Consider the following 16,836-nt stretch of genomic DNA (forward strand, 5'->3'; position numbering starts at 1 on the left):
AGATGCAAAAGGATGCTTTGGAGATCCAAATTTTGCAACATAAGTTATTGAGGTGCAAACTGGGATACTGTTCCCTGCTCTAAAAACATACCCAATATAAATGACTTTTTTTTTTTTGTGCTTTCAGGAAATAAAAAAATAATAAGTAGATTGTCTTTATTAGAACACGGGCTGTGGTGGGACAAGTTATTTTGTTGAACAGTTTACTCAAAGGGTTTTACTTCAGTGAACAATGCAGACGATTATGCTGAGCATGTGCATGTAGAGAAGAACAGCATCTGGTTAAAAGCAGTACCAGGGTCTTTTCTGCCTTACATTCTTAAAATGAGTTTCTTGACTTGCAGCAGTTATAGGTCCGTGTGGTTAGTCAGCTACTCTGATCATGGGAAAGCCACAACGTTGAAGTGACTGTAGTAGGCTACAGAGCGGGTGGGATGCACGGGGCGGATCATTCTGCACATGCGTTAATTGCGATAAAAAAAATAAAAATAAACTTAAAACATGCCCCCGGTGCGTTTGACAGTTAACATGGGGGCTGAGAAGGTGGTCTAAATAAATGATAGATTGCGCTGAAAAACGATAGCGCTCATGAAGAAAATTATCAGGAAAATAAAGTATATCCAACCGGGGTCTTAATAATCGTTCCTCACGGAGATTCCTTCTGAGGATCGCAGCCTCTACGTCCACAGGCTCTCGTAGAAAAGGACATGCCATTTCTAACACTTCCTTCTGTCGGAGAGCTGCCTTCAGCCTTATAGACAACAAACTCAGAGTAGGTCTAACCACCTCCCGAGCAGGTTAGACCCACGGAATATGTTGCCGCAGCAACTAACTCTCGGTTGCGCTGAACCTGCTACCTGAAACGGAAAACTCAGAGTTTCCACTAACTCAGAGCGAACAAACTCGCGGTTGCCTCAAAACCAGCTACCTGAAACAGAGGGGTGTTCCACGAACGGAGGTTTAACAAACACTGACCCAGACAGCAAAAGAGCGTTGAATCAACCGTGAATCAACCTCCGTATTTTCAACCAAAACATGTTGAATCAGCGTTGAGACCGGGCGTCGATTCAACGTCAGTTTGCTCATACTGTCCACCGTCGATTCAACGTTGAATGGGAGGCGAACGACGACGGTGCGTCGATCCCTTTTCAACCTTTATTCAACGATTATGGTCGAATTTTGGTCGATTCAACGGCAGTTTGCTCATACTGTTCCAGGTCGATTCAACGTTGAATGGAAGGCGGCCGACGACGGCGCGTCGACCCCTTTTCAACCTTTATTCAACTAGTGATTATGGTCGAATTTTGGTCGATTCAACGGCAGTTTGCTCATACTGTTCCAGGTCGATTCAACGTTGAATGGAAGGCGACCGACGACGGCGCGTCGATCCCTTTTCAACCTTTATTTAACTAGTGATTATGGTCGAATTGTGGTCGATGTTGGTTCTTCACTCACTGATTTATTTAAAGGACATCATGATATGACTCTACAATTAAATTAGGATTTTAAGGCTACTGAATCTCCTTCAAGGCTCTAATGAATATATGAATACACAGAACATAGGCTATTGTTGTCAAACATATTGTAGCGGCGGCCAAGAAACGCACAGTCAGGCTTTATTTAACTGTAGTTCTGCGCCCCGTACACCCCTCGACGCAGACTACTTTCATTAAAATCCTCTCACATAGAGCACCCAACAAACAAACATGACACAACAACGGTGGCGACAATAATGAACAACACAACGTGATAACCGAACACGAACAACCCAAACCCAATTAACCCTATTATTCTAACGAATATAATTATTATTTACACACACACATTCATTCATGGTCGAGGATCCTGCGGCGCCTGAAAATAAATAGAGGAATATTAACATAAGCAGTATAGGCTACAAAATGAGTCCAGCAATACCACTGAATGAGGTTTGTTTCAAACTACGCCATGCGCCCGTGACTTGCATTGTATGGAGCCAGTTTCCTGCCATAATTCAAACCTGAAAAGAAAAGTTTCAAAGGCTTGTAAGTCTGGGTTTGAAAACTCAACACCTTGTAAAAAAGGTTTTGCAACACTGAAAAAAGACATTATAACCTGAAAAAAATTCAAACTAAAAATGATTTTGTGTTCTATTTTATCTTCTTCATCATTTTCACCAACACATTTTCAAAGTATTTTTTTTTTTCACAAACATGTTTTCAAAGTTCAAACAATATCACCAGCGCATTTGCAGAGTTTCAAATCTGGCACTGTTCTAACAGTGTATTTCATTGTTTCCCGGTTTTGAAACCTTGTAAATGCAAACAGGTGTTCATACATTGAGAAATAAGTTTTGAAAGGTTGAATATTTATTTTTAAAAACTTGTAAAGGTGTATGTTTACGCCATTGCAATGTATTTTTTCAGAAGTGACTTATCAGCACTGACTTTTCAGAGATTCGACCACACAGGCGCAAGCTTTGAGTCACGTGAATATTGGCAGTGTTCTGTCGCGCATTTGTTTTGAAACTCCTGGGCCCTGTACCACGAAGCTCGCTTAGAGGGTTAGCGAGGTATGTTGAGCTCCAAGCCTGGCTTAGTTGTACCACGAAAGTCGATCTCTTTTAGCGTCGTTGTATCACCATGGTGACTTATGCTCGCAACCAAACCTGGTCGGGAGCAGTTTTTCGGCTTAGTCTAGCCGGAGATCGGCTACTTAAATCGGCGTGCGCAGCTTCCTAGCCCCTCCTCTGACAATGGCGTCACCATTTGTGGGTGTTCCCGTGGACCCCGGCGCATTTCTCGTACAGGCGTCTCTCCGGAGACAAGGGTTTTACGGGACAGAACCGATCCCTTGGCATTGTCTGACGATATTCAGATTTCAGACTTTATTGTCATTGTGCAAACAACGAAATTGGGGTTCTTCATGAGAGATACAGATTCTCATCAGAGGGTGTTCGTTATTTGATCGTCCTTTTGGACCTTATGTAGACAATGATTACTGTTGCGCATTGTGTCTCAGTGACAGAGTGCTAGAGTGGAGGTAGCGCGTCAGTCTTGAATTTCTGCGCGGGGGGTTCGACTCCCAAGTGACGCGAATTTATGTGAAGCTTAAAAAAGTCCTAATTCTCATGCATATGGAATACTTATTCACTAAAGCTTATGGAATTATATTTTTGTGCTTATTTCGAACTTGAACCCATATTTTCAAGGCCGTGCTGGCACCACATCTATGGGGGTAAAATGCATGATGATAGACCGGCGAATTTGAACCCCGGTCGCTGGCGTTCGGGTCTTATACTAATCCACTACGCTACAGCCGCTACCTCTCAGCAGTCGAAAACATGCTATACATTTCTTAAATAGGGTGTATTTAAAGTGAATTCCCTAAATGATAGAATAAGGCAGGATGGAAGTTGCTTATGCATTTTTAAATCATCATCATTCTATTTGGATTAATGGCGAACAATTCTGCATTTGGCATAGTTATTTTACAGACAATATGCAGAATCTTTTCACTTATACGCATATAGACTGCTTGATCTATCGTAAAGGTGAGAAAAATGACGCAAAAAACGCCCCTTTCACTTGAACGCGCACTGAACCTAAAGCGGAAAACCTGGTTCAACTAATTGAATCTAAAGTGAGCTTCGTGGTACCATTTAACTCTGATTGCGAGTTGCGGCTCTGTCGAGCCAGGTTTTCCCAAGAAAGCCTGGGTATGTTCAGCGAGCTTCGTGGTATAGGGCACTGACAGTCTCTGAAGAAAAGGGTTAGCAACCAATAGGTTTAGAGCTAAATGGTCCCGCCCCCAGGAACGTTTTCTTTTTCTTCAGACTGTCAGGAGTTTCAAAACGAATGCGCGACAGAACGCTGCCAATATTCACGTGACTCAAAGCTTGCGCCTGCATGGTCAAATCTCTGAAAAGTCAGTTCTGAAAAAAGACATTGCAATGGCGTAAACGTACACCTTTACATGTTTTTAACACCTGTTTGCAGAATCCCATTTACAAGGTTTCAAAACCGGGAAACAATGAAATACACTGTTAGAACAGTGCCAGATTTGAAACTCTGCAAATGCGCTGGTGATATTGTTTGAACTTTGAAAATGTGTTGGTGAAAATGATGAAGATAAAATAGAACACAAAATCATGTTTACAGATGGTTGAATTTTAGTGTATAACCCTTTGAAACTTTTTTTTTCAGGTTGGAATTATGGCAGGAAACTGGCTCCATATCATTGCGCTCTCGAAATGCATTTTGGGTCCGTCCGTTCAGACCTGTCCATGGTTCAGAGTCGCACTCGCGACGCTCATCCGTCGAAGGACGCATGGTGTGTGGAACAAGCGTACATAGGCCTACCTGATCGCGTTCATTTGTTCGCCTCCCTCCACCTCCCTCTCTCTCTGGTGCATATTTAAGCCACTTCTTAAGTGTCCCTGAAAAAACAATATGGGTGGTCCCTGGCAGCTGTTTTTGGAGTGCAGCTGAAAGAAAGAAAGAAACAAACCCGGTCAAGAATTACCAACATGGCGACGGTAAGCTGTAACATGGCCATGGCCATTTTTTGCATAGTGCACCAGGCAAAAAGTCAGCAATTTGTTTCCTAACCACAGACCCTTAACGCTGGTGCGCAGTGCATTGGTTTCACTGTCCTCTCAGTCTCATTTTACTGCACTATGGGTTACCACATCGACTCCATCCCAGTTACTTCTTTGATTACAGAATGCATGCATGCAGGGTTAAATTGGTAGGCTACGGGACGACGCTAAAGTTGGCATCCGATTCGCAGCATCCGATTCGGCAGCTGGTCCACTTTAAATCGGTCCTGATTGAAAACCACTACACCTAGACTCTTCAAATCTGGACTAAATGATCACAGTGAGGCTATACATTATGTAAAACATAGTTTCAGATTTGTGAGCCTTTACCCTATTTGTGAAAATGCAATAAAGGCACATTTTAATGCTTTTTAGGGGTCCAGACCGCATTAGAACTAATCCTGATTAAAAACCACTACACCTAGACTCTTCAAATCTGGACTAAATTATCACAGTGAGGCTATACATTATGTAAAACATATTTTCAGATTTGTGAAACCATTACCCTATTTGTGAAAATGCAATACAGGCTAATTTAGGGGTCCAGACCGCATTGCATTTTCACAAATAGGGTAAAGGTTTCAAAAATCTGAAACTATGTTTTACATAATGTATAGCCTTACTGTGATAACGTAGTCCAGATTTGAAGAGTATAGGTGTAGTGGTTTTCAATCAGGACCGATTTGAAGATTCTAAGTGGTTTTCAAGCCGAATCGGATGCTGCGAATCGGATTCCAACTTCAGCGTCGTGGCTACGGGCATGTATGCCCGTAGCCCGACATACCACTCGTAGCCAATGCTAGCGGAGTAGCGCGTTGTTGCATTCTTATGTGAATGTAGGCTTTCGGTGCAAGATAGCTAGATAGTAAAAGTAAAATAACGTCAAACTAAAGTGTTCTATAGTGCTGACTGATAGTCCAAGAGTGCAGTGCAGAATATTGTCAGTGTTAAAAGCATTGCTGCATCTGGACACAAAACTGAGATCGCATAGTAGCCTATGAATGGACTTTTTCTGATTTTACATGAAATAAGCATAGCTCAGAAGACTACCCATAGTGCATATTAAAAAATCGACTTGCTGGTTTAAAAGCATTTATTTTAATCAGTGGTATCTGTGTCTAATACTTGTGTGGTGTGACTGAGTTTTGACAAACATACCGAACAGTACATCACTAAGGACAGTGCTTTTAAAGGCTTCCTTGAAGCCTTTCCCTGCCCAGTTGAAGCGACACGCCAGGTTATTTGTTAGGCCACTCTGCAACATCCTTCTTACGGCCTCTTCTGCAGTGTGCCCTCCAATTAGACTGAATGTTAAGATCTGACAAGACATAATAAACCAACAAACAAGTGAAACATTGATAATTATAACATATATAATTACAATATCTCCCAAAAGTGAATAGGCCTACACCCCTCCCATTTTTGCAAATATTTTATTGTATCTTTTCATAGGATAACCCTTGGCATGAAACTTTATTATAACTTAAACTAGTCATTATACGTATTGTAGAGAACTATAGATTTATTGTCCTCAGAATATGACTAAAAACACATCCATTAACAACTAAACAGCTGGCCACATAACTGAGTACACTTAATTATGAACATGACCATTGCGCCCATAGTGACAATAAATCTATCGTAATCTACAAACTCTACACGGACTTCTTTAAGTTACATCAAAGTTTCATGTCTATAGAGTTATCCCATGAGAAGATACATTAAAACATTTGAAAAAATGGCAAGGGTTTTGTGAGATACTGTATATGTACCAATTTAGGTTAGGTGAACTCCTCACTGTTTCACATAATGAGTAATGTGTTAATTTTGTTTTGAAAGATAATTCCTACAAATACTGAGTGATGTAGTGGATGGCTGGAAAGAAGAGGTATGGTTTTATTAATTTACACATATACTTTGACTAGCTTTTGGGTAGTGCAGATTTGTACCTACCATCTTTTGTTTTTCGCAGGGGGTTTCTCTCATAACAGCCTCTGCTAATTGAAACTCCTCCATTGTCCTCAGAGGCAGCTTGATGGACGAAGCGGCAGCTTCTGGTGCTACCGGCCTCACCATCTCTCTCCTAAGCGCCCTCACTTCACTCCCCAGGTTGGTAATTTCCGCTTTCATCAATTTATTTCCTTCCAGCACTTTGGAAAGCAGCTCCACGACTTTAGATATTCCCATATCTGTTCATAGAAGTTACTTATTAGAAATGTTTTCTGGGGTTTGGTGTACTTTGGTGTACTTTCCCATTTCATCTTAATTATAATGTGTATGATAATGATGAAAACAATGGTTAGAATGTTTGTCTCCTCGACTTACCATGCAATAGCTGGTGGCTTGGTTGGACTGTATCTATATTCAAAAGTCATTGATTAGTGTCAAGTGCCAATGATTATATATTTTTTTCAAAGTAGTGTATTTAAGGAAGAGTTTGTAAGATTTACCTTGTAAGAAATTTATATAAATACATGTTCAATCAATACATGTTGAAATTAGTTGTTCTACTGACGCCAAAACTTACCTAGATGTAGTAGCTCAAGTCTCTGGCTGCCATTTGATTGAGCTGGAATAAAAAAGTCATGTTATTGTGTGTAAGTTACAATATTTTAAGTTGTACTTGTTCAACCATCAGTTAGCCTGATATCGAGGAAGTTTGGCTTGGTCCTGGGATGCCGTGTGTGTGTGTGTGTGTGTGTGTGTGTGTGTGTGTGTGTGTGTGTGTGTGTGTGTGTGTGTGTGTGTGTGTGTGTGTGTGTGTGTGTGTGTGTTTCTTTACTGCACAAGAGGAATGGCTTTGTATGCAGTTGGGTAGTCCTTCATCCAGTCAGACCAACAATGAAATGTGTCAAAAAAACGTGTTGGTTTGAAGCAATGATCAACGGGGAAGATGGGGAAAACTATGTATGAGGAACAATTATTGATAAGTAAAATTACCTCTTTGGGTGGTCGATGGCCCAAATAGCCACTCACTATTGATGTCTGAAAAAAATGAAACACTTCAAAACTGAATAAGAGAGCCAAATGGTATTTCTAACATATGTGTTAAACATGGTGTTGTTTCAAATGGTGCTTCAAAGTACCATTTGTACTGGCATTAACCAGTAAACACATGCAACATATTTTACCTACCTGGCCCTACATCTACAGATTGTCGTGCTGTTTTCCTTGGGGGGGGGGTGGTGCCTCGTCATCAGTGTCCACACCTTGAAGCATAGTAAGTGCCAGTTTAGACAAAATTGACAAAATGGGCAGTCAAACAGCCGTTTCTGAAATATTTATATTTTAATTTCTAAAATGTTTCATTGCTGTTCAGTTTAACTCTAAAGGTCTGCACCTTCAAAAAAGTGTTGCGGCGGGCCCGTAGTGGTCTGGACTCTTCCAGCTGGCTCCTGCAGGTAGCGTGAGTTTGGCCTTTGGAACAAATCAAGGACAGTCATGGCAGTCAGTGGGTAACACCAGAAATATTAACAGAGAACATATACATTTATGCATTTAGCAGATGCTTTGAGCTGAAGCGATTTACAACAAGAGGACTAACATTTAAGCTACAACACTATTTAAAACCTTGCTAAGAGTGCCAAAAAGTGCCACTAGTCACCCGAAAACTGTCTGAAGTTTAAGTGCAATAGAAAGATGGAAGAGAGTGCATTGAAAGTTAAAAAGTGTTAGGACAAGAGTCATTCTAGGATGAGCTGAGTTTTGAAGCATAAGGTTCTGCTGTGAGGTTTGTAGCAAGAAGGGAAAGGTTTAGTAGATATTTGAAAGTAGGGAACAGTTTCCGGGTGTCAGTTGTATTGTGAATCTCAGTTGTATTGTGAATTTTTCGCTGCTGTGACATTGTAAGCAAAAGATGATAATAGTTACTGGTATTGTGTTAAGTTAAAAAACTAACAACTTAAGTAAGTTGTTAGTTTTATGCCATTCTCTCTCAGCAGCCCATGAGGTTAGAGCGCATCGATTGAAGGGAGTCGTTTATCCAAGGAAGGGGCTTAGAGGGTTGGGAGGGTCTGATGGATAGCGGGAATGTGTGGCCCAATTCACCTCTGGAGAGGAGAACATTTTTTGTTTTTTACCTTTTTTTCCTTCTGATAGGGTCTTCAGCCTCTGACTGTATGTCTGATGTTAAACACAGTAAGGACTTTTTCAGGTAGTCCTTTGCCTTAACATATGTTGCTGAAAGTGAATGGCATGCATTAGTGAAATTTAGCAAGTTGAATCTTATAGAAACGTTTTCATATGCAGCATTTTTCCTTACCACAGCTAACCAAGACCCTCACGTCACCATGCACGTCCCACGCTGCACCTGGAGGAAGTTGGTGCGCGACTGCCTTCTGGAGGCGGTTATGATCGTAAGAACTAGGAGGCCAGAAACAATTCCATGACTCCCCTGCCTCCTCCAACCAGCTGCTTGGCACTATGGTAGTGCTCCTATCTTTGAATTCGACGACCTTCCACACCTGTGCCATCTGTCAATGAGGTGAATGAAAGAAAATAAAAAATCGCTGTGTTTTGAGTGTGAAAAATAAGCCTTAGAAATATATTTGGCCTATATATCAGTCATTGTTGTTATATATAACATAGTGTGTATGTTGCAAGATCAACAGTGATCACAGTTGATCACAGTCTCAGAAATATTTGGCCTGTTAAGCCCTTTGAGACTGTAATGGTGATTAAGGGCTATACAAATAAAATTTAATTGAAAATTGAATCACTATCATAAGTGGTGAGAGAACTGCATACACCAGCTTAACTTGGGTGAAGACGTACTCTGAAACCTGTCGTCTCTAACTACTATCTAAGCCTAACTATCTACAACCTAACTATCTTCAAAGGCTTGCCGGGCTCGAGGCAAATGCCCCCTCCCCAGAATTACCTTCTCAAAAACCAAAAAAATAGAAAGAAAAAAAAAAGCACTTCGCAGGAAGAGTATACAATGCTACTCAGCTGAAGCACTCTAACTACTCAGATCATTCACAGCTGATTTACAGCAGTTTGTCACCACTCAGATATATATTTTTTGGCTATTTGTCGTTTTTTTTTTTTTTTTTTTTTTCATTAATTCGATTTTAGGACTGGTGTATTTTATATAAAGAAAAAGTTCAATAACAAAAAAATCTTTTTTTTTTTCTTTTTTGGATTGCAGAAGACAAGGAATTAGGATTGGTGAAGAAGAGGGATGGCAACATAATGGTCTTGGTCTGTGAAAAAGCACACATTTTCTGCTGACATCCCCAAGGAGCTCAACCTCAAGATCATCTACCAACGTATGGACCTGAAAACAGCCTATTCGAGAGGAGGGGCAGGGATATGTGAAATGGGATTCCTTGTACCCAAATCGTCTGTAGATGATGAAGACTGAACCAGAGGATAGCACAATGTTTTGGACCAGTCCAATATCCTGTCCTACTGCTATGCAGTTGTTCCCAGTGTTTGTTGACAGGCAGAAATCTGTTGTTACTACCTTTCTGTACTGTTTGGCAGTACTGAATTGCAGAGGCAAAGGACCATCCTGGTGCATTTCGTACAAAAGGGGCTGCTTACTTGGAGGTGGAGTAACAGTTTGAGGCACCTCTGACAGTCTCTTGACTACCTGTTGTAATGGTAGTTGAGGCTTTCGCAACATTTTTTTTACTTTTCCATGGAAGTTTTCATAAGGAAATGCAGAGACACGGTCAAGGGCACCAAACTGTTTGTACACATCAGCTAGATGTATCACCTGATGAACTGTAAATACAATTTCTCCTTGACCATATAAATCTCCAAAGCTTTTAACAAATGCTGTTAGGACTCGATTGGCAAAATCAATCATGGGTGCAGAGAGGTTGGGGCTGAGTAATAAGAACACACCCATGGAAAACAACAGGAAGTTCTCAAAAATCTCTTCTGGTAGATTGTGCTTTAGGACCACAGGTCCACTGTAAATCATGAACTGCCTTAGTTCTGTAGCCTTCAATCTTTCGATCTCTGTCAGCTCTCGTGGTTTTCGGGCAAATTCAGATGGAATATGGGGACGGAGAGCAATCAGTTTAGATGATATAGCTGAGATGACATTAGATGGCTGTCTTATGGCCAGGTTCTTCCTTCATCCAGAAAAGAATGAGTTTTTTTGTTACACCCAAACAGCAGAGGTGCATGTAATCAATGGGAAACTGGGTTACCATCTGAACAATGCCAGTAAGGGGACTAGGTCGCAGGTGGTGATCTGTGTCTGACATTAAAGCAAAGTCTTCGTCTGATCTAAGCCTGGCATTTATTTCAGGATATGTCATTTTATTTTGCCACACGCCAACTTGATTGCACTTGTCACACCCAGAGTACCCATTGTGGGACTTCATCTGTTTCACAAAAGCACGTGCTGGAGCATCACAAATGAACGAGCACACCATCACCTTTAGAGGTTTACCTCTGAAGGTCAATCCATTCCTCAGTAGCTGGGTAAGGTCATTGACAAATTCTTTGAGGTAGTCTTACACACTAGATGGTTTTCCAGTTCCACAAAACAAACCAATAATAAAAGTTTTTTTTTGTGTAATCACAATCAAGCATCGCAAGAATTGGCCAAAACTGAACTTTTGAACTCTTAAAAATGGGTAAACCGTCGATGTTGAATTGTAACCGAATTGTCTGAAGGCAGCTAGGCAAATGGATTGAATTCAATTTTGATAAAATTCCCTTAGCCAATCCAAAATGGTGATATTCACCACCACCTAATGCATGCACAGCTATTTTCTTTTGTGTGCCAAGAAGTGTCCTGGCATCTTTAGGCAGCTCAGAGTGGTGTACTCTCAATATTGATAGAAGAGCGGTAACTGCAACAAGAGTAATGCCAAAAGTTGATGCCCATTGCTTTAGTTTAGCTTGTAAACTCATTTCCTCAGGCTCACTTTCATCAGAGCTGGATAACCCACTAAAATCCTCTCTTTCACTGGCATCACTGTCTGTAGTGTTTTGGTCAGGACTGTTCTCGAATTCTGAAGTTGTCCCACACAGTGCTAGATCTGGTAAGCTAGGGGGGGCATTTTCAGCCTGATTAACTGTACTTAAATGTAATTGCTGCAAAATCTCGTTCTCTGTCTCCCTTGCGTTGGACAAGACTCGCCTCCTTTTACTCCAATAAGAGGCCATCTCTGTGTGTATCGGATACAATTATGAAATGCAAGTTTGATACCTTTTCTGCCGTGAGCTTTGAATGGTCTTCAGTGTCCCATAAATATGCAAATGAAGAAGAAAAAAAACACAGTTAGTTTTGATGGCATAGTGTGACAACAATGAATAGTTGCATTTAACCCTTTCACATGCAAGTGAAGAATCCCCCTTCTAATAATGTATAGCCTATTAAGGACCTATTTCAGGATAAATATACAAATACATTCACTTTGAAGTGTAGAAGGTCCTACAGGCAGCTGTAATAAACTAAGATATACTATTTATGAGATGGCTTGCAGTGTGCTTATCTGACAGGATTAAAACCGTGCATTCTGTGTGAATGTGTATTTGAATGTTAACATTTAATAACATGTCGTTTTTAGTTATGTAATCATTTGAAAGTCCCTTCAAGTTGAAAAAGCACATGCATTCTTATTATGGCCACACCTGGCGTACTAGTAAATCAACTGTGATCAGATTGGTTAAAAAAATAGAGGCTGCGTGTGATTTCAGTTCCGGTTCAATGCATTTGTAATGAGGGGGCGCACTTCTGTGCAGTGTGCACAAGTCGTCGTTGCCAGCAGGCTGCACCCGACAGCCAAGGGATTATGTGGCATAGCAAGGTAAGCAGCAGAATTGTTTCCAAATTAAGCGTAATTTAGAAATGGAGTTGTTGAGTATTATGGTTTCATGAAAGCAAGGACAGCACTCGGTTGCTTTCGAAACTTTGAATCGCCAACAACGGACGTTTCGGGCCGCGCGCCCTTCAGCGTGTTATGGCTTCTTCACGGCCATTACACGCTGAAAAAGGGAAACGTCCGTTGTTGGCGATCAAAAGTTTTGAATGCAACAGTGCTGTCCTTTCTTTCAGGAAATAATATTACGATACGTTGGATTCAGCACGCAGTTAAGTTATATAAAGAAGTCTAGTTAGTGTGAGCTCGTTACTGCATATATTCGATTTTTTTTCTTGCCCTTGTGGAGGCTTGGGTGAAGGGGGTCATTAATATTTGGTTTTATTTAGTATTATGGTACAATATGTAGCTGGGCCGACATATCCACGGGTCGATTTCCCGTAGTATATTGATCATTTTTAATGATTTGGATTTCCCCGCGACGGTTTCGCGGGATTCAGCTGCTAGTCAGGGACGCAGCGCGTGACCGTGACAACGTTATTTATTGGGAAATGGGACTAAAACGAATATAATGGATGACATTCATAGTATTATTGGTATAAAAAATCCATTACTTGTAGTACAGCAAACGAACAATTTTGTAAACATGAAATCGTTAATAATTTATCAATGTCCTTCTAGAATCTGTCATGAACTTTGATAATCAAATCAAACGATGTCTCGAGCGCAATAGATGTCTCTGATATAACGGACATTTAGCTGCTATTCTTTGGCAATTTGACATTTTAAGTTGGCCATATGAGCAATGTTGTTTCTTAATGTTACTCATATATGAACGTAGTCTAATATAAACATAGACTACGTTAATGTGAAGTAAATATACACAGCTGTGATAACCGCAATAACTTATCCTGGCATAGCAGTAGCCATAAGCAATTTGGCACAGAGTTTAGCTGAATGTCATTGATGATAAAGCTAACGTTAGTTAGTATATCTAGTTAGTCATCTATGAACGAATATGGTCGAACTAAAGTTGCTAACAGACCGACAGTCAAACATGATCGCTATTCGTGTTATTCTACTTACCAAGAGTTGTATATAATATTAAATAATTAATAGGTTATTGCTGTAAATGTCAGTACGACCGTAGTTGCCAACTACATCAACGGAAGATGAGCATCTTCCCTGGGGAGGCTCGTGCGCCTGGTTCAGGAGCAGTGTATAGCTCGAGCAGTCAACTGCTCTTGAACCTGGCGCTCGAGGCACCCCAGAAACTGGAACGTCAAGGTTAATGTTCGTTTTACCTTATTTGTGTATTTTGCTTGGGTGCCATTTTTATGTTTTTGCCAGGATCAATTCATGTACCTGTCATTTCAAGGTTATTTTCCCTCACAAAAGCTAGAACTTGTTTGGGCAATTTAGTTGTGCAGTACATTATACATTGTAAAAAGCCTGTAGTAAGAGAGAAAAGAAAAGACATGATTATGTGTACTGTGGTCAAGACACCCAAGTGGTTTGACATATTTGGTGTAACTGATGTTTTTCTTTTACTCTTGCAACTTTCCCTTTTAGTCTCTGAAGCAGTGTCTCACACTCGAGTCCTGACCGAGGGCCTTGAAACTGGCCTGCCTGTTCAAAACATCTCCAGGACAACAAGGTTATTTTGTGTTGACGTGTATTGAATTCTTAAGGGCAAAGGTAACTCTTAACAGGCAAATTCTGTAGAAACTCCATAAAAAGAAATATTAACTCACTAAGACCATTCATGAAACATCAGTAAGCTGCAGTTTGCATAGCCAGTCAGTAATATTTTAGTTCTTGCAATTGCGACTGCTTGTAAAAAAAAAAATGCAATGATGCCACCAACAATAACCAATACAATGTTGTGCCAGATAACCTCAAATATAATTAGCCTACTTCCTATTTGTGCAAACCCATCAGATACCTTTGAAAAAAACAAAAGTGCAAAGATGCTTTGTCTGAAATTAGTTCCCTTACCGTTTAATTTGGAGCAAGTGAAACAATCACGGGCTTGTGTTATCTGTAGGGTCTCCGTTGTTGTCAACTGCTTCTCGGAGAGCTGGATGGAGAGGGTTTGCAGCGTCTGTATTCCAATTGGTTGTCAGGGTTTTTGCATTGGAAATGCATCAGTGAACAAATCGCCTGCTTGTGCCATCCGTAAGGACTTCGTTGTCAACTTCTTGTTGGAGAGCTGGATGTAGAGGTTTTGCGACGTCTGTATTCAGATTAGGGCTGCACGATATGGGCAAAATATGATATCCCGATATTTTTTGGCTGAATGGCGATATATCTCGATATTTTCTATAGAGTGGGATAGATGGCTTTGTCGCATTGTCCTGCGTACTACGGTGAGGGTTTCAGTGCGCCCTAACTTTAATCCCCCGCCCCTCCCTTCTCTGTTCCATTTGGGAACATGTTTGGTTTAATTTCGCTTGTTTCGTATATTTTAATTAATTAATTAAGGGCGCCTCCAGAGGGCGCCCCCAACACATTGGATCAGCCCTCCGCTTTGGGGCCGCATTATCATCTAGAGCGTGTATTAACTTTTGATAGTCTAACGTGGTCCATTATCCCTTACTTGTTGCAAGACACAGTAGTCTACACATACATCTATGCATAAGGTTTCTGAGAACAGCAGGACAAGTTGGCACATCAACATTCACAAACGGAAGGCTTGTGCTACTCCATCTAGGCACTTTGAGTTGTAGCCTCATACCATAATTGAATGCCGCTTCTTTTGTAGCAAGAAGCAGCAAGTGTTATTTTCACAGAAGATGAACACATACCAAATTTTCTGATAAGCATATTAGCTTGTGCATACATCATACGATACTGCCTGCAAATTTCACGGTCATTAGACTGGTCGTCAGTTATGTAATGTTATAGGTTTTTAGCCTCATGACATATGTTAAGGACTGTGCCAGGAAAGGAGAAATCAGTAGTTATCAGTTTCTTATCTGCCTTACTTCATGAGCATCAGCTGTATGTGGCCTTAGTGCCTAGATTTAATGACAACCGCCACTGTTTGGACAGGCGGGTAGACGTAAACTGGCAGATAAATCTAAGTGTTATGATTTCGCTCATTAATTTCTTATGTTTGCATTTGTGTCTTGCAGAAGATGAAGGAGAATGCGTGCAGTGGGCTGAATGGAGAATTCGTGAATCAAAGGCAACACCATCAAATGCATTATGAAATTAAGCACTATCAGGTTGTCAAGGCTGTAGCTCAGCGGGTACATGGTCCTGGATACCAGATTTTTTTTTTTGGAAAACTATTTATATATGGAATCTGAATGCACTCCAGGATATGCTGCAGTTCTTTGTGCCACAAGAGGCCAAGAAGCTCTACTACAAGACGTTGCGGCAGAAGATGAAGATTATTACAAATTATCCAAGTCAGTTCCGACCAAGTAATTTGATTGGACAAGAGGCATTCCAGTGCTGATATAGAGTAGCCTGGCGATGTCATACTCATAATTCTAGTCAGAATATGAGTCTGAGACCGAACCATTGGGCTGTGATTATAGGGCGGAACCAGGAAGGAAAATGCCTCTTCGCTCAATTGGATAGACCTAAAACCAATCAGAGCAACGTAGTATGTGACGTATGTTGTGCGAAGCACAGCTATTCTCAAACTAACTCAACTGAGCGCACGTTCGAAGAAGTAGAAAAAGAAGATGGACATAAACGATTTATGCCTGTTTTGTAAAAAGAATTTAAGGATACACGGACAAATTGGCAACACGGTCAGCATTTTTGGGAAAAAAAGTAAAAGCGCTGAGCGCTCTTTGGTGACGTGGTTGATTACGTTAATGTGTATCATCTGTCCATCAACGTATAAAGCCCGCCCTTACAATTTGATTGGTCAGATCACTTTTTGATCTGACCTAATACCTCCCAACGAGCTCAATTCCAGACTGATTCTCCAGACCAAATATTTTGTGGGCGGAGTTCAGGCTGGTATCCAGGCTAGATATAGAGTATAACAGCACTGGGTCTTTTAACTATACACGTATCGCTCCGCTTTACGGGTGTTCTCATAACCGTTAATGTTATTAACAATCTTTTTGTAGCTTAGATTGCAGCTAACTTTGCACAGCAAATATGAACATGTTTCCAGGAGTAACATTGGAGTTGAATTAAGAATGGTCGCCAGAAGAGGACCAAGGGACCCGAATGTAATGCCCTCATCCTCATCGTCATCTGCTTATCCGGGGTCGGGTCGCGGGGGGAGCAGCTCAAGCAGGGGGCCCCAGACTTCCCTTTCCCGGGCCACATTGACCAGCTCTGACGGGGGGATCCCGAGGCGTTCCCAGGCCAGTGTTGAGATATAATCTCTCCACCTAGTCCTGGGTCTTCCCCGAGGTCTCCTCCCCACTGGACGTGCCTGAAACACCTCCCAAGGAAGGCGCCCAGTGGGCATCCTTACCAGATGCCCGAACCACCTCA

General features: G+C 41.1%; 2 long non-coding RNA genes across 2 annotated transcripts; one reads left to right on the forward strand and one right to left on the reverse strand.

The window, feature by feature from the left end:
• Positions 1-1,408: 1,408 nt before the first annotated feature.
• Positions 1,409-6,676, reverse strand: LOC115542634 (uncharacterized). Its single transcript, XR_003976583.1, has 4 exons — positions 6,533-6,676; positions 5,738-5,897; positions 4,341-4,465; positions 1,409-1,854 (listed from the first exon to the last, which is right to left on the reverse strand). It is a non-coding gene; the product is annotated as an uncharacterized LOC115542634 (long non-coding RNA).
• A 5,578-nt stretch (positions 6,677-12,254) lies between these two features.
• LOC115542635 (uncharacterized) lies at positions 12,255-16,155 on the forward strand. The gene is made up of 3 exons (XR_003976584.1): positions 12,255-12,354; positions 13,939-14,064; positions 15,504-16,155. It is a non-coding gene; the product is annotated as an uncharacterized LOC115542635 (long non-coding RNA).
• The last annotated feature ends 681 nt before the right edge of the window (positions 16,156-16,836 follow it).

This window comes from Gadus morhua, chromosome 4 (genome assembly GCF_902167405.1).
Source record: "Gadus morhua chromosome 4, gadMor3.0, whole genome shotgun sequence".
NCBI lineage: Eukaryota > Metazoa > Chordata > Actinopteri > Gadiformes > Gadidae > Gadus > Gadus morhua.